Source organism: Hetaerina americana, unplaced genomic scaffold, assembly GCF_022747635.1.
Source record: "Hetaerina americana unplaced genomic scaffold, ioHetAmer1.1.p SCAF_3, whole genome shotgun sequence".
Classification (NCBI taxonomy): Eukaryota; Metazoa; Arthropoda; class Insecta; order Odonata; family Calopterygidae; genus Hetaerina; species Hetaerina americana.
In genome coordinates, this window is record NW_027286874.1 from 64,604,858 (window position 1) to 64,629,374 (window position 24,517).

A 24,517-nucleotide genomic window follows, 5' to 3' on the forward strand; every position below is an offset into this window, starting at 1 on the left:
CACTCGGGTGGGTGTCTTAGTTGGTGGGTGGGTGAGGTGCGTTGCCTGTCGTAGGGCGGAGTTGAAACGTAGGCAAGGGCCACGAAAGCAAGGCGCGTGACAAAACAATGCGAAAGGGACGATCGGTCGTGCACATGTGTCATTCCCACCTTGACTTCGGACCGGACTGCTAATTGCACCGCCTCCCTCCGACCAGAACGCCCTCCTGTTCCCCAGCACTCCATACCCCTCGCTCCGTCTCCCCTTTTCTCGGACTCGTCCGAAGTAAAAATTCCCATTCTCTCCCCTCGCTACATTTCGCGCCACCACGACGGCAACAGCCTCGTCACCCTTTCCTCCCACTCCGTTTCCGCACGCCACCTAATTATCTCGCTCCTGCCCCGCAGTCGTCCACTTTTCTCTCTCTCTCTCCCTATGTCCAGGGTGACCACTAAGTTGGGAAAAATTGAGAAAAAGTCGGGGAGTTAGATGCGCGACTCGAGAATAGGATATAGTGATCGGGAATTCCCGATGAGATCGACGTCGCGATACGAATTAGTTCGTGTTCGCTTCAGGCCATCGCCCGCGCAGACTCTAGCCAAAACTCTTAATATATACGGGCGTGTAGTCAGACTATACTCCTCGTACAGTCGAACCAATTCCATTCATACCATAGGCACGCGAAGCGATGAAGGATGAACCACAAAGAAATACGTAATGAAATCACATGTACTGGGGATATATATATTCAAGAAAACGTACGTCATATTTTATTGTAAAATCGAGAAGAGCCGGAATTGGGAATGCGTAAAGAGTGGCAACCTTGTTGTACTCACCCCCCTCCCCCCAATCCATCTTAATCTTCCTTTCCCTCCCAGTCACGCCACCAACTTAACCCCTTCCGCCGTAGTTTTTGAGCATAATCTCTCCCACGCGAAGTAATCAGTGGAGAGGTATGGCGACTGACGCAGCTTGGGTTGTCAGCGCCTTAACCTGGAGGGTTCGATTAGCTTTGCGAATGCTACGGTCGCTTGTACAACTGACACATGTGCTTTGAGCTCAGCTCTTGCCCGAAAAAAGCAGTGGTAGCATGAGGCGGAGGGTTTTTTTTTCTCCCATACTCTTAATCTCAAATGGAGGGATGTCGCTTCCAAAGTCTTTAAATTTCTCTTCTTACCTCTTGAGTGCCCTGAATGTGACTGCCAGCACAATGACTTTTTCTTAGTCCCCCGATGCAAGAATCTCTCCAGTCCCTTCCTCGATCGTCGAAGATGGTTGCCACCGCGATAGGATGAAGTTATATGCCCCCGTAGAATATTGTCTGCATAATTTTTTCGTTGCCCAGTAATTGACTTGCGGAGTTCGGTCACATCAATCGCTCGGCTTTGGAACTCGGAGCGGGTTAGCGAATGAAGATCGATGGGTGTTAAGAAATGTCAGGGCGAAGATGGAGAGGAAGGGCATTTTTTAACATTGAATGAGACTTCATCTAAAAAAAATTCGAGTGTTTCGGAGGCAGAGCGATTCCGACTGGCAAAGAAAAACCGTCTTATTAGTAATTTATTATAAAACCACGAAAAATGAATAGAAAATATCACAAGAGTACCAGAAAACCTAAGATGTGAGCCCTTTGTTTCACCAATATCATGTGTGCGTTGTATTGCTGAAAAAATACAAATTAAGCATGAGTGGTTTCATGGCAATACCTAGGGAGTAATTCTTGTTCCGCAATGAATTGGTACGTCGAGATCATGATGAAAAAATAAATATAAACAAATCGGAACAGCCGCTAAGAGGAATCCTATTTTCCGCGGATCGCTCCTATTGCAGCCGTGGACTTTGCAAACTTTGTTCACTAAAGCCTTGCGTATCACATTTCTTACTATATTACATCCTTATGTGTTACGAAACATTTCCTTAATTGACGATGTCCCAACTCCTATGGACCTGTGGCGGTCGGCGGTAGATTAAATGTCACCGCAAACACACACTTCAGTGTTGCAGTCTTCAAAAACTAAACCATTCAAGAATAGTTAAAAGGCAAATGGTAAAAATTTATATTACGGTATTATTGAAAAGAAATAAAGCTCAGAAATTATTTACGACGTGATGGTCGTCGTTTTTACTATTGTATAATATTCAAACCTATTAGTTGTAATTATGGCCGAGCGACATCAGTGAATTGCCCACCCCTCATGGATATGTCGATGTCGACAATATCAAAGACTTTGCCGATGTCGGTGTTGCAAATGTCGACATTGTCGAGGTCGACGTCAGCATCCGCGTCGAAATTGTGCCTCTTCGACATCCAGTGTCACGTTGACACCGTTTAGTCTCTCGGTGTATAATAATGTCATCTCGTATGTGAATCCGCCTGTCAAAAATCAATTTTAATATCGACATCAATATCGACCCCTTCATCAATATCCCACTCGTTATCAATATCGCCCTCGAGTTAAGTGTCTCCCGCGACATCAATATCGGCCGTGAAATGTCGACGGCACCTAAAGATAGTGTCGACAGGTTGGCATCAAATTGAATATCGACATCCACTCGATAATTCAAAATGTCGTACAACCCGACTGTCCTCGTTGTGGTTAGGATGGACAACAAGGAGGTATATAATTAAAGTTAAGGATAAGTAAATCCGTTAGAATAATCCGTCGGAACCGAAAATAATCGATGGAGACAGGGTCATCCGATTCTTACCTTTTTGATATCTTTCCCCTTAAAAATGCATGGGTAGGGTTACTTCCTTCTGAGTCGTTCTTGTTACGGCGTCCGGTTGATGAGCTATGGCTGTAGTTTGTTTCCTTGTTCGTAGAATCGTTCTCATTTCCCTGTAGCACCTGGGAGCTTCGTCAGAGGCGTGATGCTGGCATTTCATGACCGAGAGTAGCGTCGGATCCAACCTTCTCATATTGTCAGCGGAAGGTATTATATTGGCCTATGGTCGACGTGGAAAGCTTGTGCACTCATCCTAAGCCCATTCGTGATTCCCAGCATTATTTTTGTGTTGATCTTATTGATTTCGAGTTGTTCAAAGTCTTACTGACGGCGTAAGAACGTTAATGTGTTCTTAATCCACCCCGCCAAAAAGAGCCACCTTCAATTGTTTCTTTGTCTTTTGCTCTCTGATTTCTTCTGCTGTACATGTGTGATAAAATTCTTACCATGATCCTCAGGTTTTTTTTAATAAATGTACGCGGAATTTCTTCGTATTGTTTCAAATTTCGCGCCTATTTTTGTCCAAAGGAGGCCGCGTGAAATATTTGTGCTCACATCTCCGGTCGACTTTGGTTATATTGAAATATTGTATATTGCTTGGCCAGAAACATGGAATTGAAAAAACGTTATTAAAAACTTTTTAACTTGAAGTGCGTGAGTTGAAAACTTCTTTGATGATCGTTATAAGTATTCATAGAATGCTTTATCCCGTTTATGTGCCCGGACTCGGGAGTAGTAATTCACCACGACGCCTCCATGCTTAGTATCTGATGAGCGATTCTCGCACTAGTCTGTGTAAAAGTAAATTCATCGTCAAATTGACTTCACTGTTTCAGTGGACGAGCTCTCCGTCGGACCAGTGATGAAATTCATCAGTCGGTAAGCGAGGTTCAAATTGTGAGGTGATTCAACGCATCAGAAATATTTCGGTAAAAATTTGAATCCAGGCCCTTTGCTGGTTCCTCTCTACCTCTGAAACTTTTCCGACGATTTCCAGGAATCGGAGCACGAATTTCCATGACTTACGTCGTCATCCGTTGATGTCGACGTTGCGGAAGGTCATCCAGGCCCGGTATCTTCACCGACCCACAACCTGCCCTCTTTAAAATTCTTAAAACATTCGTAGTTCTACTTTCTGCTAATATCATACTTTAATCTTCGTGTGCTTGCTTAAGCAACTAAAATCCTAGTGTTAAGTGTTAGCCAAGTTTGCATCGAAATAGATGAAAACTCTTTAAGATTTTTCATGCATGCATTAAGTTCATCAGTAGGAACAACCCCTCTTATGCCGGCTCATTGAGGCCATCGGTAGAAACAACTGAATTTGTAATAGCGGTAATAAGATGAAAATGTTTGCGTGAGCATGAATGTACATTGGTTGATGGTGATTTCTAATATCGCTCGTTTATTAATTTAATTAATTGAATTCGTAAATAAAAGGCTCTTTCTTCACGTTCAATTATTTTCGCCTCCATTTTTAATTTATCATCTGATTATCTCATTATTGTATATTTTAGTCACCCTGGCGCTGCAGTGTCATCCACGATCGTACGTGATTGGTGAACTTAGGTGTTCGTTCTCGCCCCTGATTGGTTTACTTGGCAACTTGGGCGTGTACGATGAACATGGGCCATCTTTTCCTTTACGTGCAGTTTTCAAAGCACAATATAAACGGTCCTAAACTCCAAAATTCCTAAGTTAAGTTCTTACATGCAACATGGACTTGAACTCATATCGGAAAGCGACAAATGGCAGGTAATTGTCATTATCTGACGCTGGGCGTTCTCAATAACTGAAGCATACTTTGGTGGTTTTCTATGGAAAAAAGTCCCGCTCTCTTTAAGTCCACCGCTTCTTACCAACCCCTCCTGAGTTCGTCGCTTAGGGACCTCAAATGGATGGCCATTTGTAAGTATGACTCATCTGCTGCTGACCATGACCAATAATTAAAAGACGGAGTAAATTGAGTTTAAAATGAAGGAGAAGGGTTGTGGGTTAGTTGGAAAAGGAGAAGAGAAATTAGTTGGAAGAAGAGGAGAAAAAATGCCAAACAAAGGGTGCCAGTTACTTCATGAAGCCACTGTATGTAGACCGTGGAGAAGTACAGTATGGATGAATGAAATTGACTTTCTTGAAGATGACATTGGAGGAATACGGCAGAGGAGCACTGTAATTCACGGAGAGGTATAGGTTCCCGATGTTGTTCGTTGAAGATTGAAGTTTAAGGAAATATTTCTTGGAGAGCTTTGGGTGGCTCGAGTTGTAGTAGTGGTAAGGGGAGGCGACCGACAGCTGAGGTATTTTGCGCCATTAGGGATGGATGGGAAAGGAGTAAGAGTGGAGAGAAACCCGGCGTCGTCATTAGCCTACTCTTGTCGAAAGGCGCCAAGGAGTCCGCAGTTTAGCGTCCCATTCGATGGAGGTCGCACTCATTCAAAGTGCTCTCCACAAATCAACTCAAGTAGGGATTGGGATACCACTGAAAAATACTATATGTGTTGTCTCCAGGGTTTGAACCCGGGCCATCTCTGGGCGAAGCTTGTACGTTTGCCACCGCACCCTCCCGAAATAACATCGCCCGTCACGATTTTTCACTTAACTATTGACTATGTTTGAGTAACTTGCCGATCGGGCATATTATGAAACCAAGTCACAGTTATCAGCGCGGAGGTTTATTTTTTTTTATAGGTGTGGATAGATCTCACCTAGTAATAATCCCAACGGCGTCTGAAATTCACACATCAGGGTATGGGGGGACTGGGGGGGGGGATTCCCTTTGCCGTCTATGGTTTCCCAGGAATATCTGGGGTCCGAAAAATAACACAGATAGGATGAAACTGAGGTTGCCTAGAGGCGTCCCCGTGAATGGAACCCGAGCCCTCCGATTGTTCTTAAAAATCTCTACCCACTGAACTATCATACGTGCTGTTTGACCTTGTACGTTGAAAGAATAGTTATTAAAAGAATTTGGATTATCCTTGTCCAAAACTGAATTCACATTTGAAACATTTTCCACGGAAATTTTTCACGTATCATCATTCCTATTCGTTAGTTATTTGCACAATTTGATCGAATCACCTGGCTGTTTTCTACAATGTACACATAGCTATTTTCTCAATCACGCTTTTATTTTTTTTCACAGTGAAATTTTCCGGATCTTGGTTAGATTTTAATTGGACTTTTGGAGCATTCGCCAAGACACTGACAACACCATATTTTTTAAAAATATTCCATGTTTCATCAGCAATGCTTCTTACGTTTGCCCAATTCTCAAAACGTTCCCTTAAAATATTTTTTTTAGGGATATGCTCATCTTTACTAAATTTCCGTTAAAACAATTTCTTTGTTGGTCTTATCACTATTCACCAAAAACCAACATTTTGCTGGAGGCTATCAAATCAATAATAATTTCAAATTCCTCGAAAAATAATTTTGATTTCTCACCCAGCTCAAGTGGTACTCATGATCATCAATAAGAGGATGGAGAGCAGGGCAAATGATTACTTATGGTATGATCAGTTTCGGTTTAAAAATCGACCGGCTTGATGATGGCATAGCAGTGATTGAGTCAGTAATAGGAAGGAACTTGGAATGCATCAGGATGTATTTTTTTGTTTACGTTCATTTCGAGAAGGCGTTAGCGTGAGTGAATTGGGTAGAATTATTGGATGTATTTTAGAACATAGGAGTAGATTAGAGGGATAAACGACTTCTTCAAAACCTGTACATATCTCAGACTGCTCTGGTGCGACTGGTGGATGGAGGGCCAGGATGAGCAGTGTTAGGAAGCGGGGTAAGATTGTCACCCGTGCTTTCCAACGTATGCGCACAGGAAATGGTGAAAGAGGCATGGGAAGAACTGGAGATTGGAGGTTGTTTCGGTGAACAATTCATTAAATTAAGTTTTCAGATGATAGATCTTAAGCTACCCGGTCAGCCAAGGGGTTACAATCATTACTGCACGCATTATAAAATCATCGTGATAGGTATGGGATGAGAATCAATGTAACCATAACAAAGGTTATGGGGTTTTCTAGAAAAATTATGACAAAGTCAAGCATTTAATGAATGGGTACAAACTAGAGCAGGTTAAACAGTTTTCCTATCTGAGGAGTGTTTTGGATCAATATGGTTGTCATACTTGGAATGAAAGAAAACATTAGGCAAAGAAGCTTTCACGAGGAGAAGAGAGTTGATGGCAGAGACGCTAAGTACGATGTTAAGAGATGATCTATGAAAACTGTTATATGAATTGTAGGACAAGGAATCATGATCAATATATCAAATGGTAGGTATTGGAGGCTTTTGAAATGTGGGCGTGGAGAAGAATTGAGGAGATGAAAGTGGCAGAAAGAAAATCAAATGAAGTGCTAGGCATGGTGGGGGAGGAAAGTGGATTGTTGGGAGAAATCAAAAGGAAGCAGGAAGGGTGGATACTGAGCATTTTAATTGGCGGAGGGATGTTGAAGGATGTGATAGAGGATTGAACGTTGGGCATGCTAGGCAGCGGGGAGGAAAAGGATAGGCTTGTCGGATCGTGTTCGAATGAAAGAAGAATACTTGGTATTTTCCACAAAACTTTTTTTGATTTGGTACAACTAGTTTCAACGCTTAGGCGTCTTCCTCAGGTATCTATCCCGTTCATTCTGTGCCATGTCTCGTTGTTTCCAGGACCAGCATACTTAGTGATGTACTGCGTAATTCTTGGGATAAATAAATAAGTTTGTTTCCCTTTTACTCTCTCAGTAGTGTTTTTAACATAGCACCATCACTTTAATGGACCCTTTCGGGGGTCAGATGAATTTGGAGCCGCCTTTCTAAGGATATCAAAATTCCAAAATGGATATTTTTTCTGGCAAGTCAGATAAGTCGATACAATAAAAAAATTAACAATCGAGTTATTGTGATATGAGAATCCTCCTCCTGTGCAGAGGGCGCGGTATTTATCATCCCTCTTGCTTATCCCTTTTCCGCCTCCTCCCGTTTCCCTCACCCATTCGCGACCGACCCTTTGGGCACTTAGCACCTTCCCGTTCATTTCTAGAAGTTGACGACGCCTTGCCTTCCTTCCTCGCTCTTCCCTCATCCCGGCGCAGTTGCGTACAAACAACGTCTTGAAAACAATTACGGCTGCCCGGTCTTGCACAACTCAGATCGCCGGTACCTTTCTTGGGAGTTGTGTGAGGGAGGGGGAGATCCAGAGACCTTAGAGATATGGCCGGGTAAACAATTTGCTGTCTGTTTATGCCGCATATGGCTTTCTACCCGAATGGGCGTTTCAAATAAAAAAATTGCTCGTTAGAAAATCTGCAGGAGTTAACCAGGGAAAAAACTGCTTCAATTGGGTGAAAGTAAAATTTTTTGGCGTGAGGAAAAATAAAAAAAAATCATCGCAAAGTGATATCAAGCAACTCGTTCCTTATTTATCATTTTCCCAGTTCCATGTTTTTGTCATTTGATTACAGATATTCATTCAATGCTGTATTGCTATTTAAAACTTGGCAAAATCGTACGAAAACAGTTAATATGAAACGCAAAAGTTTCGATTTATTGACAAAAAAATCATATGACTAGGGGTTTTTGCGGAAGAAAATAACGTCTTCAAGATTTGGAAAATCGTAAAGACTTGTTCAACAAAGTGTCGAGGGAAAGTTCCCCCTCACTACGCAATTCCTTCGCCCCATCAGTCTCCACCGAAATACATGAGAGATACTTCACGAGAGAAATTATTCACTTTTTGAAACCTTTCCATGGTATTTTTTTTTTAGTCCTTCTCTGTTCCTATCATAACATGCAACGTTCTGGTTCCTGCATGTTTAGTCTCTAATAATTCTCAAAAGAAGTTTCCTCTCACCTTCTTCTCAACTCTCCTTAGCTGTTGACCTATTTTTTTTTACTGTATAGTCGGAAGGATGATATAATTGAAAACATTCTGTTTAGCAAATTTCAATAAACTGCAGGAGATACCACGACAGTAACTTTTTGACGGAGTCATCCGCTAATATGCATTACAATGCATTGAATTAGCGAATGACTCCGTCAAAAAGTTACTATCGCGGCATCTCCCGCAGTTTCTTGTAATTTGTCAAAGGTAAAACACCCTCAGTGTTTGAAGTTGGCTTTAACCTCGTGGACTGTGGTGTATCGCGCACGACAACGAATGCCTGTGACATTGTATGTACGGTATTTCGTCACAACAAGCCCCCAAAATTTAGGCGTTTAAGAGGACGCCTTTGATAAGTCAACTAGCTAAAGCACTCGGCCGGACATCGAGGGATCCGGGTTCGAATTCCGGTCTAGGCGAATGATTTTTCCACTGAAAATGTTGCATTGTAGTTCTGTTTAGCCTCTTAAAACCTTCCCGTATCCCTTCGACTTCTGATTCATCACATTCGGTCATCGTATCTTTCTGTTCAGTCGTTTGGAAACAGAATGGATTGGGATGCGTCGGAAAGCGGATGTTGCTATGTTGAAATTCACTGCGGGAGCTAATAGATGCGAAAGCGCATTATAGCCATGTCACACTTCCGGGGACATTGTCGGCCTCGTTCTCTCCTGTGGAAAGCCACGTTCGTGTTATCTTCATTCCGTATGCGTCATGTCTACGTCTGTGATCAGTATAAAATTTTATATATAGGGGAATATCTTGCAAAATTACAAATTAATGCGGAAACGGGCTACTGGAGTCTGCGTGCGGAATATTATTACCAACGTCAAAAACCGAGGAAGGCAGATTTTCAAAGTGATTTCAAACATTCAATTGACAGTTTGTGAATTCACCATTATTATTAGCAATAGTCCCTCCCCATTGACTACACTCTCGAAGTGGAGGAAGGGCTTGTGCGTTCTGATGACCCCTAGTGTTAAGCTAGCCTTGAGCAATGAAATGGCTCCTGGTAGGGTCACCCATTCCAAGTAGGTCGAAGGTTACGTGGTTTCGTTGTATAGTTTCTTTGAAAATCCAAGATATGACACTCGTAGTATCGGAATAGGTTTGCTTTTAGTAAGAATCATCCCTCACTAGAATACAAGCTGTACTATCAGAGTTTCAGCTACATCCACCGCTTGGTTTCATTTTCATAGTCGATTGAAGTAACAAACTTTTGTTTGTTTAGAGAAATCGAAAAAAATGAGTTTCGAGCGGTGATCAGACACTTCCATTTAAAACGCTTAACACTTGTAGAGTTCAAATCCGAGTTGGAAGAGGTTCATGGCACATCTGCTGCTCCTGTGTTTGCGACCGTTTCAAATTGGACGAATCAGTTTTTTAAACGTAGCCGTGCATAGCCAAATGGTGAACGTCCAGTTGAAGTGACTTCCTCAGAAATGATAGACTAAGTCCAAAATATGTTTTTGAATGAACGACGAATCAAATGTCTTGAAATAGTTGAGACCATATGCATATCTAGAGGTATAGTGTTTTCAATTTTGCACGAGTAATTGGGTGCGAAAGAAAATATGGGCAAGATAAATGCCGCGGTTGGTTTTAGTGGAGAATAAACGCAATCGTGTGGTCGATTTTGAGGCTGGTTTGTCGCAACTTTGACGAGTTATTGCGTCAGTGTATAACTGAATAAAAGATGGGGCTATGAACTACTAAAATCCAGAGACAAAGGAACAGCCGAAACAGTGGGTTTCCAAAGGCTCACCCGGGCTCCGATTTCATTCCCCGTCTGAACACTCACTTGAAAGATGACTCGGGCTGATGAAAATTCACCAATTTTCAGCCTCAATTTCGTAGTCAGTGGGGCCGCTCTGTAACAAATGGCACAAATTTGCTGATTCGTCGGCGAGAAAACAAAAGGGAACCTATTCAACGTACCACATGTCTTGATGCTACCCGACATCTTATTGGAGGGAAAAATTTCAGAATCACCTGAGTCCGAGTCCTTAACGTGCGATGAATGAAGACAGTGAAACAGGACATTTTCCTCAATTGAAACCAAAATATTTGCAAATTTATTTGATCCCTAAAAAAATGGAGTCGTTCGTGGCGTCTTTTAAACAGTGCTTATTTTATGGATTAACTGCAACGTTGTTGAAATACTCGACCTTCCTTAATTGCGCGAAGGTGCACCCAAACGATACCTCGATTTCTGTTATTTTTTAAGACGTAGCTAATCCCAACGGGGCTCACAACTTAAACGAGTAAACACGGTGATAGTAAAATCATTACCTTAATTAAATAGGAACTCTGACTATAATTTTCTTCACCAAAACATATACACTGCAAAGCCCTCACTTAATGGATCGAATTGGTCTTCTCAATCCTTTTTAAGAAACGAACTTCCGAATGGGAGTAAAGCACAAGAAAATGGCGTTCCATCACTTCGTTGTGTTTTACTTGGTGGGACAGTGAGAAATATATCAATATTTAATTAATAGACGAATCCATGTCTCTTGATTTTTTTTTAATTAAATGAAAAAAATACAAATGATTATTATATTTGAAGTATTTGGCGACCATACAGCTCTCCAGGCGTATGCATTCTTCTTATGCACGGTTTCACTACATGATGTCGTTATTGTATGAGTAAGCCTCCCGATGGGGTTTGCAACTTACTTTATCTATTCCTGTAGAGAAGTCCTAATTCCGCCCCGAACGCAAACACATTAACAAGTCCCAATAAGCTAGATGTAAGCGTTGAAGAAAAGTAGGAGTAGCTACTAGAGTAATTTTTCACTAAAGATATGTAATATTCCAAGTCGATCGATCCAGCAGTAGTCCACATAACCATTCCCGTAGCCGTCCAAAACATTTCCTGGAAAAAAAGTAATTCAGTAAATAATGGATTTAACTGAGACTTCAGGTTTGGACATAGGATATCAACGCAATGTTCAATGGGGCAGTTTTAAAATCTGTTTCAAAATGGTGCCCGGAAGCATTTATTTAATTAAATTCTCTACTCAATGATTATATAAACCGTGCGCGTCTTTCACGCCATTGATAATTTTTCAGCAATGAAATCTAAGTTTGTTTGTTCAAGGTACTTATAATATTCTTACACGCACGCACTTGCTCTATGCTTACTACCAACGTTCCTACCTATTTGTTAATGCTAATACCACACCCCCCACCCTTGCTCTCCTCCCCTCAGCTGTGTATTGCTTTGTTAACTATCGCTCGTTTAATCCTAGCTGATTACGCATCTCACCTAACATAGTCTATAGCTATGTACACTACGCCGCAATCTGCCGCAAGGGCGTGTGACGGGAGATATTTGGGCATCAGTTAATTATGCATAAACATGCACTCATACATAAATATGAATTTTTATTTGCACGTATACTTCCGTAAAAACACGCGCACTTGACACACTTTCATTCCCTGTGCAATGTCAGCACCCGCGTCTCCCCTCCATCATTTCCTGCCACACCCTCCCCCTTAATCCTGGTTAAATATTATATAAGACGGCACTTGACTTCATTTTGTACGTGAAGATGATGTAGCTCATCAAAACTGGGCGTGCAATAAACCTCAGATGTATAATTAAATGCTAAGGTTAAAATTGGAGTTGATACAGGGTACACGAATGCTAATCGATGAATTTAAGCTTCCCATTATGTTTTACCCACCAACATCCGCTGAGACTGGTCACCAAAAACAAGTTTTGAGATCTCCATGAGCAAGATAATGATGTAACCACAGTACACCATGTGCAGAAATGTAGCTTTATGGATGTTGGTAGCAGAAAACAGACCCTGGTCGGCTGTCGATACGCAAGTTATAGAGATTGCCTGGCAGAAGGGAAAATTGCATCAGTTAATTTACAGAATACAAACAAGATCACTGCTTCGAAGTAGTGGATGGTATTTGTTGCAATGAACTTACCAACTGTAATACTTTGAGTAAGAACTTAGGTGTCTTCACTAGCTTCAGGAATTCGTTCAGGTCCATGTTTTTATGGTGGTACGAAGTTTTTTAGGGATAGAGAAAATCAATTGAATCTGCTGCTACTTCCTGCGAGCGATGAACGTTTGTCAAATGTTTAATCGTGGCAGATGCGTCGTGACCGTTATCTTTCCGTCGTTTGGTTTTCTCAACTCGCTCTTATTTATCTCATGTAATCTTGTGCGGCCATTTTGGGGAGGGGTCTGCTCGGGCGTTTAGCGAAGAATTTTTCGTGTTCAAGGGCGTCGAGGGGATGCGGGGTGACTGTTAAGCATGGCTGGAATTTTCTTTGCTAAAGCTGCGTCTATACTCATCAGTTGGGCGCCTAAATCGCTCAGATTTAGAAATGACGCCATCTTGAAGGGTTTCTAAACTCGTTAGGCTGCGAGAGGCAAATTTAGGCGCCTATTTAGGCCCCCGTATTTAAGACACAAAAGAAGTGTATCCTTAATTCGCCATATATCGACTCCATAATTCCAAGTGCTAGTAGCGTGACAACTGAAAGAAGAATAATCGCCATGGCGTGAGTGTATTATATATGTTGATCACAATGACATTGGTTATTTCCTTGAGAGATTACACTTATTTTTACTCTTTGAAAAAACTAAAAGGGGTTTATTAAAGGGAGGTGAGAAAAGGCGGAGCTTTTCTAAGGCAAGATAAATTTGGCTTCTTCCGCATCAATGTAGTTAAGTTATTGTAATAGCTGAATTTTATCAAGTTATTGGATACAGATATTTGAAATGTAGAGGTAAGAACTTATTTCTTTGCTTGGTGCCTCATTTCATGATCAAGAACATCGTGTAAATAATTAGTGGAAAGATACATTGGTTTTTTACTTCAGCTATTGTTGATATCCTTAAGGTTTAACCTTAAAACATCGAATATATCAAGAACATCGTCTTTGTAAGAAATTCTGTTAACTCCTAATCGCGCACACTTTCCCCGAGATACCAAGGTTGTTTCTATGCCTCGTTTGTATGCTCTTAGCTGGCAGTATTACTGCGCTGGATGTCCAAAACTCAAGCTACCGTTTCATTAAGCGGCTTACATTAAGGCAAATAAAGCATTATCCCCGATGCCTAGCCAGTTTAGACGCAGCTTAAACCAGCTGCTCTCCTACGTTTGAGTGAATTTGGCCTCTCCTTGCCCGGGTTCGCCACTGCGTAAGTTTGACTAAGGGTATAGGTGTGGATGTAGAGAGAAATGGCAACGCTGTTCCCGAGTTCTCACTATCCTCGGTGTACGTCCAACTCCTTGTTGCGGAGGCGCTCTACAATATCCGAGCTCTCAAGAACGGCCAGCGAAACTGATAATAGCCGGAGATAAACCTTTCGGCAGGAAGATTGGAAAATCACATTTAACCAAAGTTATCACTTAACCGTGAGGTTCTGACCTGGCTCTAGAGTTGGACTTTTATGCGGGGAAAGTGCAGGGCTCAGGTAACGCGGTGTCAGCTTTTAAGGGGCTTGTGGTCAGGAAGAGAGGGAGTCAAACCGGTTGCGCACCAGGGTCTACTGAGAGTTGCGTAACTTCGATTTGGCTGGCTAGGCTAATTAAGCACTATTACTTTACTTGGTATGCAGGGAATTCTCTTGCTTTTTTTGCTTAACGTCAAGCAGCCGTGGTGCTGAACCTATTCCTGCACCAGCTGAATCATTAATGTGGAAACACCAGGCAGTGGTGCGGGCGGGTAAGGCTGCAGGTGTGCTTTGAGAGTGGTTGTAGCGTTTGACCGTGGGCATTTGTTGGGCCAACGGCAAGTCAAGTCCTTGGATGAGTCCAATTTGTGGATACGAAGGTGGGGGACCTGAAGTGGGACCCTGATTGACGTCAAAGAAGCTTGTACGCGTACCCTTCCAGGATCTTCCAGAATCCGTCTACCATTGAGCCTTCGAGATGTGGAAAAGCCGATGGCAGATGTGCGTCGACGCTCAAGGGATGTACTTTGAAGAATTTTGAGGCATTGCAGCAATATCTGAAATAACTCTATTTTTATCGAGACTTTATATATAAACCGTGTTTGACCCTAGTGCCAGAAGGAAAACCCTCTCCTACACAGTCGACGTTTATCAAAAATGTGAGAGGAGTTAATGTACGAGTAACCCCTCGTAGTAACCCCAAAACTTCGCACGATCGGGGACGATTGTGGGCCCTAAATGACCATAATTTGCAGAGGCAAATTTTGGCAATTTGCCTTTGCCTTATATATATGCTTCTAGATGGTCTGTTGTATGATTGTAGGTGTGGTCCTTAGACAGGAGTTCCGGGTACTTATACCTCTTGTCAACTCACACTTAACCTGCTTGCGATATGCAGACAGAGGACAAGAGCATTATGGTAAAGGTATGGAAGTCACCCATCCAACCTCCGTCCGGGCTGGAAATTGCTTTACTTCAGCGACGTATCGGGGACCGGCGTGTCAAAATATTGCTATTTTAGGCAGTTTTGTAGTTTTATGAGGAATATCAAATCATTGCTTATTGTTATGTAGTGATAAATTGTGGGATCGAACGTCGTAACTTTCACTAGATATCATTCTATTCTTGTGAGGCCCAAGACGGTTTTGCTAAATTGGCACGCCCTTATGTCGAGGCTAAGGTTTCCTTTGGACCTTAGTTAAAACTTAACTGTCTGCTTGAAGGAGAATAAAACGAGTTATCATTTATCACTGAAGAGCGTTAAGTAAAAAAAATATGCATTTCGTCGGTAGTGCTCCTGTTATACCGTTGGTATCAGATTAGACTGTCATTGGGTTCTGGCTTATTTGTTTGAAAATAAACATTGCGTTTATCAGTGGCTTTGCGGACGCTTTTATAGATTGCCTTTGAGAATGAGCAATCAGTATTGGTGATTAAAGATTTCATATTTGCTGTGTTTGCCAATACTCCATCATGGCCTACATGCCGGACTCCTCATACACTTGGAAAATGGACTACCTTGAGTATCTAATGCTTTCCTGCTTTGTAGAACTCCCAATTAGCAGAGTTGTGCACGTGAGATGATGGCATTGCTTTCATTTTCCATTTATCCTCTAGTGGTGACAGTTCGGCAAAAGCTTATACCCCGGTATATTATCGCTATTCGCGCCTTGCTCTTTCAATTGTCCCACTTCTTTAAGAAACGACTTCTGGGTTTGGGACATGGTTCTCATGCCCATAGACAATCCAGCACCGTAAAACATCGAAACCTTAGTGCTCCTACAACTTAAAATTTACACCCATTTCACTATGTGACCATTTCTCCACAGCAGAGGAACAATCAATCCTCATAGCAGGGCGGAAGAACTATTGAAACAGATGAACTGGAGAAACTCAACATCTAGTTTTTATACTTAGATGTACTTAAATTATTTTAATTTTATTTTTTCTATTCATGCTTACTTATCATATTTCAGAATTATCGTATCTCGTCTCTCTAAAATTTAAAGTCACGAGCTTCGGATTATTTTGATATACTTTTATTATGTAATACTCGCGCAGTAGACGTCAATTCTTTCTTGGCAGTGGGGTCGCATGAAACAGACAACTGCAAAAAAAAAACACTTCCTTTTTCAATTTATCTTGTTAAGATTCCGTCATACCGTTTGAATGGGGATTTATTTTTTCCTGATTTGTGTACGGTCAAATTGAACGGGTTTCAAAAATCTTCCCTGGTTTTAGTTCTCCAAGTCAAATCTACTGGAAGCAAATTGCCGTGGAAACCCAAATTCACGCGAAAGAATAACTTTAAACTAAATAAATGCAAGCTGTTCGGTTAAATTTTCTTTCAGACAAATATTATTTAAATTGTTTCTCATTCCCACCTGATTTCATACATTTAAAAAATTCTATTTTTGACTTCGTTCGAAAATTCCAAGAAACTACGGGAGATGCAGTAGGGACAGTAACTTCTAACGGAGTCATCCGTAAAAATCATTCGCCTTGACCGAGATTCGAATCTTGATCGCAAGAGGACGACTCGGTAGTTTAACTGTTTAAAGCACTCGGCCTGGCATCGCGGGATCCGGGTTCAAATCCCGGTCAAGGTGACTGATATTTACGCTCCGAAATTGTTGCACTGTAATTAATTCGAAAACTTTATTCCAGTTTCTTCGTTTCCTTGGCGGTGAAAGATGTTTCTCCCCAGATAAACCCTTGATTAATTTGTGTACGGGTTCTCCCATTAATATCTATGGCAGCAGCAGGAATTGTTATAGCTTTAAAAATAAACGAAATGGCGTATTTCAGGAAGGGTATTTCTTACCATCCTGTCTCCTCGGCGGAATTAAATAAGGAGGAAGGAATAATAAGAGGAAGACCGCTAGGGCCGGCGAATGATCATCATGCCTACACGATGATTGACAGCAGCATCCGTGGATGGCGTCGTCATTAGTTCGCTCAAATATAACCCCAGGTGCGGAGGATTTGGTGCTGTCTTACCGCATGTCTGATGGACGGAACGGTAGCACGAGGGCTTACCGAGCGCACCACATTCAGTACAACTCGCTCAAATTCGGACCATGGGTTGGGGTTTTATAGATCTGCAACCATGCAATAGCGTTCTTCCACGCAGGAAAGGCGTCTCCGCCGGTAGGGAATGGTTAGTGTGTAACAAGATGCCTGATGCATGTTAAAAAGCAAATCCTTCCGGCTATATCTGACCGTCCCTTAATGCTTAAGTATTATTATAGGTAATCTATCAGTTAAGGTAGGTTTTGGATTGACGCAACTGCCTATCCTTTCTCTCCCAACTAAACACAACCCGATATTCTACTCTACAATAAAACCCTCTTCATCTCCATATAATTTCTTTCTCCCTTCTTTCCGTCCAACAACCCTCTCCTATTCCTGCCCTTTCCTCTTTTTCCTAACATTCTCCCCTCCATTACAGTCTTCAACATCCCATTGCCGATTAGTATGCTTTTCATCCATTTTTCCTGTTTCCCTATGACTTCTCCCAACAAACCCCTCTCCTCCCCCACCATATTCAGCACTTCATTTTTTTCCCTTTCTGTCCACTTCACCTTCTCCATCCTTCTTCACATCCACATTTCAAAAACCCCGAATCTACACGTATTATCCTGCCCGTATAGCCATGTTACCGCGCCGTACGTAACTATATGCACATCCCATATCACAGTTTTAAGGAGCCTTTTCTTAAAATTCTTGCTCAACGTCCCTGTCATCAACTCCCTCCTCCTTGTGAAAGATTTTCTGCCTAATGCAATTTTCTTCTCCTCACATCACTACTGCTTCGACCATTTTGTTCCGAAACACTTCTGAGATACGTTAACTGTTCCACCAGCTCTAGTTTTTGCCCTCTTATTTTAACGTTCAACTTAGCCTTTCTCCGTCCGGGGAACCGCATAAACTTCGCTTTGTTTACACTTATTCTCATCCCATATCTGTCGCATTGAATTTCCAATTCACTCAGCAATGCTTGCAACCTCTTGGCTTACTTTCAAAATAAAGCTTGGTCATCAGCAAACCTAACTGATTTTACGAATTCCCCGCCCACTTTCATTCCTACCTCCAGTTCTTCCCATGCCTCTTTAATCATTTCCTGCACATGTGCATTGAACAGCAACGGTGATAATGGGAAACCCTACTATACACCTCTTCCTAACACTGCCCATCCGGACTCCCCGTTCCCCACTCGCACCTGAGCAGTCTGAGACATGTACAGGTCGCGGATTAGCCTCCTTTCCCTCTAATGTTTTCCGATTTTCTGCAATATACTCATTAGCTTTTCCCGATTCACTCTATTAAATGCCTTTTCGAAATCTACGAAACAGGTAAATACATCCTGATTGTATTCTAGATCCCTCTCGATTAGTGATCTCATTACTGTAATGGCATCACGCGTCTCTCTCGCCTTCCTAAACTCAAACTGATTATCCCCTAGGCAATCATATACTCTGCTTTGCTCTTGGTGGTAATCCTGAAAACCACTGTTACTGCGACCAAAATCAGATTTATTATTCTGTAGCCTTCAAAAGCTGCAATCTTTATTTTTTTAGGATAGGAACTAATACTGTTCTGACCAAGTCTTCCGGCCGAATTTCTCTCTCATATGTGCTACAAATTATTAATAGTTCTTAAGAATCACTTCCTTCAACACCTTCCATAACCTTTAAGTAGTTCCGCAGGAATGTTGTCTACCCTCACGCCCTTATTTGATTTCATTTCTCCCAATGCCCTCTTCGTCGAGTATGACTGGACAACAGCTATGTTCATCAACGTCACGTTCTCTTTCTACGTCTAACGTTGCTGACCTAAGTTCTTTGCCATACATTTCCCCAATATATTCCTTCCATCTCTCTAGGATCCTTTCTGTTTCGTCTTATATTTCTAACTGTTAACACAGATTTCCCCGCCTTGCTTCCCGATAGTGTTTTAACCTTCATGAATAGCGCACCAATTCCACCTTTCTCCTGCGAACTTTCCATATCCTCGCCATGCGTCATCCACTGCGCTTTTTCTGCTCTATTTGTTAGCCGGTTCAATTTATTATGAAATATTAAGCATCTCCGACCATATCACCGTTAGTTCGGTAATCGAAAATGTGCAAAACGTAACCTTACGTAAAACAGCGAGCGGGCTGAAGGTGGTAGGTTTTATTACCATCCCTTGGCTAATTTAAGTGATGTTTGTTGTGAACCTGGCTTGTACATACTACGCAGTATAGTATATCTTCACCTGATTTCAGGCTCCGTGGTACTAATACATTACGAGGTCTGTTCCAAAGGTTCCCGAACATTTTCACAACCGTCTCCACTTGGTTATGTTTTGATCTGCTTGGGGGCAATTAGTCCGCGGAAACTTCTCGAATGAACCGCCTTCGACCACTTTGTTGATTAGTTACGGCCCTTTATGTGAAGGGGTGTTCATTTAGTCCGGCGAAAAATCGGAACCGCGGAAATGAGCTCTTTGAAGGAGCAGCGTTGTTCTGTGAAATGCTGCGCGAAGCTCTGCAAATTCTTCCCGGAAACCTTTGAGTTGATTACCAAGGCTTAGGGTGATGAGTCATGGATTTATTGGTATGACATAGAAACAAAGGTCACAATGGATATGTGAGACATCCCCCCGCCCCGAAAAAGCTCGACGAGTTCGCTCGAATGTCAAGGTGAAGTTGACTTTTTTCGATACAAAGGGGATCGCTCACCACGAATACTTACCTATAGGCCTTACAGTTAACACGGAGTGCTACCTAGGGGTAATGAAACGCCTGAGAGAGAGAATCAGGCGAGAAGGGGCCGAACTGGGGAGGAACAGCGAGTGATTTTCTCCCCTCGACAACGCGCCGCCTCATTCGTCTCTCAGAACTCGTGTGTTTTTAGCCGACAACAAGACCGCTGTGCTTCCCCACCATCCTATAACCAGATCTGGCTCCATGGTAACTGTTTACTGTTCCCCAAACTAAAAACCCCGCCCAAAGGAAAAATATTTGCCATCATTTCAGAGAGAGAGAGAGAGAGAAATTTAATGGAGGAGCTTAGGAGCATTCCGGAAGAATCGTTCCAGGACTGTTTCAAGTAGTGGAAAAACCGTGGGGATATGTGTTTACGTCGGGGAGGAGACTACTTTGAAGGGGACCCTGACCAATAATTTGTTAGTGAAGTATTTTTTTTTGTAATAAAAATGTTCGGTAAGTATTTGAACAGACCCATTCCCTACGCCAATTGTCTCTCTCATCCATCCTTTGCCGCAGAAATGCCATCTCCTTGAAACTCGCACTACCTTAATTGACACAATTAATGCATGTGGAAGTGCTTTCGGGAGGAAGCAGTTGCAGTTTCTGGGATATTAACCTCGGAATTTGGTCTTAAAACTACTCCGTAGAATGCATTTTCTCGAGGATATGGTTGGCTCCTAGACTAGCTCACTGAAATATAACCCCAAGTGCCCAGGGTCGAATGCCACTGGTAGCAGAATGTTTCAGAATTATTTCCGATCCCTACTTGGCGTAACCTTTGGAGAGAACTCCCAAGTGGGCTACGTCGGATGGGACGTTAAATTTTGGACCCATTTCCTCCTCCTTCCTATGAGAGTAGGCTATTGCCTGCGCCGCGTTTCTTTTCGCTCGTATTTCCTCAGTCCCTGAGCATCCTACATCTGCCCAAGTACCCACCTATCCATCTAGTTGCGCAAATGACCTCAGAAGTCGGCCACCATCCCCCCCCCTCCCGATAGCTGCTGCGTCTACGTATTTTGATGAATTGGGTTAATCTCGATTTGGAATGGGGAAAATATAAGTGAAAAAATGATTAATAATCAGAATATGTTTTTAACGAAGTGTATTTATGCATTTTAAGTTATCAAAATTCATCTGCGTAGATGATGAAAATATATTTAAATTATGAACATTTCAGTGAAAAAAAACACTCACTCGTGTGGATTGGAAGGGATGTTGTTGATAAAAATGCAGTTATGACAGACAGGAGAAAATAGTACGGTGGGGGCTTAACTCATGGCAATCTCGATGAATACACAAAACGTAATAATTAATTTGAGAAAAACAAATTTGCACTTTTTCACATTTGTATGCCCTAGGAATAAAAATAATTTGCTCCCTAAACATTTGGTATTTCTGTATTGTATAATTGATGAATATTTGACTTCACCTTTCATGGAAAAAAATGAAAGTTAAGTCTTCATTGTGCTCAGTTTAATGTTGAGTCTCTACGGTGATCGGCACGAACACAAAATATTTTGCGTGCCTAAATGGAAAGAAAGGTCTTTTGTGAATTCCGTGGATTTTTTTCCTTTGTATGTTAAACTTCACGAACGATGGAGTGCGCCAACATTCGAAGTTGTATGAAAGTGAAGGAATCGTCTGAGTTAAATGGTAGTGCACTTCTCTCACGTTAGTTTTTCTTTCATTCGTCCAGTCCATTTCACAGGGAGTAATTCTTGAATGACAAGAGTTCCTTATCCAAACTTGAATGTAATTGCTGTTTCCGTGAAATATACTAAAGCGTTCAGGAGACCTAATATACCAGATGCGATTAATTTATCTAAGCTAGACCGAAAGAGTAAATAAGGTCCAGCTACGCTGCTCAGTAATCCATCCAATGCTCTGTAATGTTCAATAACTAGCGCACCAGCGGCGATCCACAAAACGGCTCCAACAAAGGACCAAATCATTGCCTGGAAAGAGAAATATTTCGATATTTAGTTTTCATGGATAATCTGACGAGGGCTGAGCGAATGACACAGTGGAGGATACTGTAAAGAGGGACATTAATCCAGTTGGGATAAAGAGCCGAATGTGGTTCCATGAATTAACATGTTGATGAATAAAGTGCTTTCGGATTCAAAACAATGCGTCAATATCCACAGCCTTTTACTTAATGGCTAGTGACACTGAAACGTAAAGTTCTACAAAGGAATTTATTCAAAAATAATTATTGTGCATTTTTTCAAGTGAGTAAAAGATACCATCAATTGGCTAATGAAATTCTTTCAATGGGCAGACATTTCTTATTAGTATTGAAAATTGTATGTAAAGAAATTGCTCACGTTCTTCGAAATGTGATATAAATATTGTATTCCTACAGAGTAATAAATCTCTGAAAAATTAATTAGTGACATACTTCGCACAAATAAAATAAATTGACAATTTGAAAAACTTACGTTCTTTATCAGCTGGATATCGCCGTCTCGAAGAGCGGCGAATCGCTCTATTTTTCATACAAGAGCTTGATATTTGTGTTGATAAAATATTAATTTTCAATTGAAAGAGATGTCTAGTGTTAAATTCATCCTAAAAGAAGATATGATTGCGTTTGCTTATGATTTACTCAATTCAAAAATATATCTGTGGTGAATGTCATCTAAATGGAAAGCTTGCTTGAAAATCTAAGTAATTTATTTCTTTTTCTAGTAAATAGTATTCTATTCAATCCTTTGTTTGGTAAGGATTGTCCCGGTCACGGAGTGTTACTTCCGCCCACATAAAAGAATTGCTGTCGGAGGAAGTTGGACGAGGATGGCCAAACAAGTTTCGATTTTTTTTAGGTTAAGGCTATGATAATATCTGCATCCTTCGATTTTTGGGAAAGTGAGAGGATTTTCTTTATCAGACTATGCTTGGAGTGTACCGATCTTTGACTAGTCTTAAAACGGAGAGAAATGTTTGACAGGAGGTCCAGCTGCGTCGTGAATGGCGTTTATCGAGAGCTGCCGGTCACAGATGATCAAAGAGACGCATGTAAAGTAACTTATACTAGGTAAATGTTGTAATCTGAAAAATCAACGCATTTGACAACTTCCTAGTACATGCAGTACTATAATTTAGTGAGTTTACTTGTCCACCCCTGTGTGAGTCGATAAGTCTACGTGATGCGACTGCTTAGAAAGATTGAATGCTATATTTAGGAAGCGTGTCTTTAATTTTTTAAATGGATTTTCATCTCGATTTATGGTAAAAGTCAAGTTATTTATAATACGTGCCAGATTGACTGGCCTCACTCTGAGACTCAGTTATCGACTACGTGTATCTTTAGATTTAGAGTAATAGGTTAGCTGGGAGTAATTTTTTCAGTGAATGTTATGAGACATGGTATGTGTATCAGGGGATATACTTAATGCTCAGCTCCTTCAATGTCAATGTCTGTTTTATATAAGTGAGGAACTAAAGATGCACCCCTGTTCTTCCGTCCAAATGAGCGAGATTCACCATGGCAGCGAACCCGGTGCACTATTGGCCTTTTGATTGCCGCTAGCCTCTTGTGGAAAGCGTCGCAAAAATGTGATGTAAAGTGATGGCACACTGCATTAAGTCCCGGGACTGTTATTTTCATGTTATTGGTGGAATTTAATGAGAAAGTCTACCAAAGATTTCGGTTTGAACTCGAGTCATACACATAAGTGATGCTAGAGTGAATCACAAAGTCCCTAAGGCGACTCGTGACGAAAGGATGTGATTGAGAACTAAATATTGTATGTTAGTTTTTATGAGCACGACTGATGGACTATTGAACAGAGATTTTGGCTGGTGATCTGTGGATAAAAAATTCAGAAATTCAGGAATTTCCGAAAAGTTATGCCTTGTGATTTTATCGTCTGCGACAGGACCTCCTGGATAACCAGAGACAGCTCTGGAAAAGATGAGCTGTTTGTCAAACTGACATTGAGAGAGAGAGAGAGAGAGAACTACGATTGATTATTCACGAATATCTAATGTACTGCTAGTAGTTCAAAATTTCTTCAAATATATTTCAAGTTATCCTGGTCTTTTTCCCTCGAACGCGCGCACCCCTTTCGCCCTCGCTTTGTCATTTGACTTGCATTGCATTTGAACTTCGAAATTGCATTGTACCGCCACTATCCTTTCCAGATTTCCTTTCCCCTTCCCAAACTTCCCAAGCGACCATAGTCTGTTTGCAAGTGATTTCTGCCAATATTGAATCTGAGCCTTTTTTTTCAACATGAGTAACATTTAGCGGGAGAATTGGACGAATGTAGAGATTTTTTTTTATCGTAACAAATTTTTGTTTTCTGTTAAGTAAGTTTAATATGTAAACTGAATTCAAGAATCAGTAAAACTCTGGACTATACTTAAACGGGATATGCGTTGATGACAACTTGTAAGTATGTTAAATTCAGTTCATCGGCGTTGCTGCCTTGCTGATTTATCCATTTCTTTCTTTTTGTTTATCATCATAAGCATGCCTCGTTATTTGTATTTTATTGGTTAACGTAAAGAAGCACTTGCTAAGGCGTAAGAAACAGCAGATGTGGGTTTGAAAAGGATTGAAAGCAGGTAAGAAATACCTGGATGATTGCCGACAGTTTTTTGCATTCCGCTTTGGCATGTGAAGAAGGAATGACTTCATTTCAATAAGTCGACTCAAAATATTATCCGAAGGTCGATTTTAATTCGGAAAGAAAAAAAACCGACATTATTAAGCTAACTAAATATAACATATTTACG

At 41.4% G+C, this 24,517-nt stretch overlaps 1 protein-coding gene across 1 annotated transcript in view; it reads left to right on the forward strand.

Moving 5' to 3' along the window:
- Positions 1-24,517, forward strand: part of Adsl (adenylosuccinate lyase) — a 341,605-nt gene that overhangs the window by 205,015 nt on the left and 112,073 nt on the right. The gene's annotated exons all lie outside the window — the stretch shown is intronic.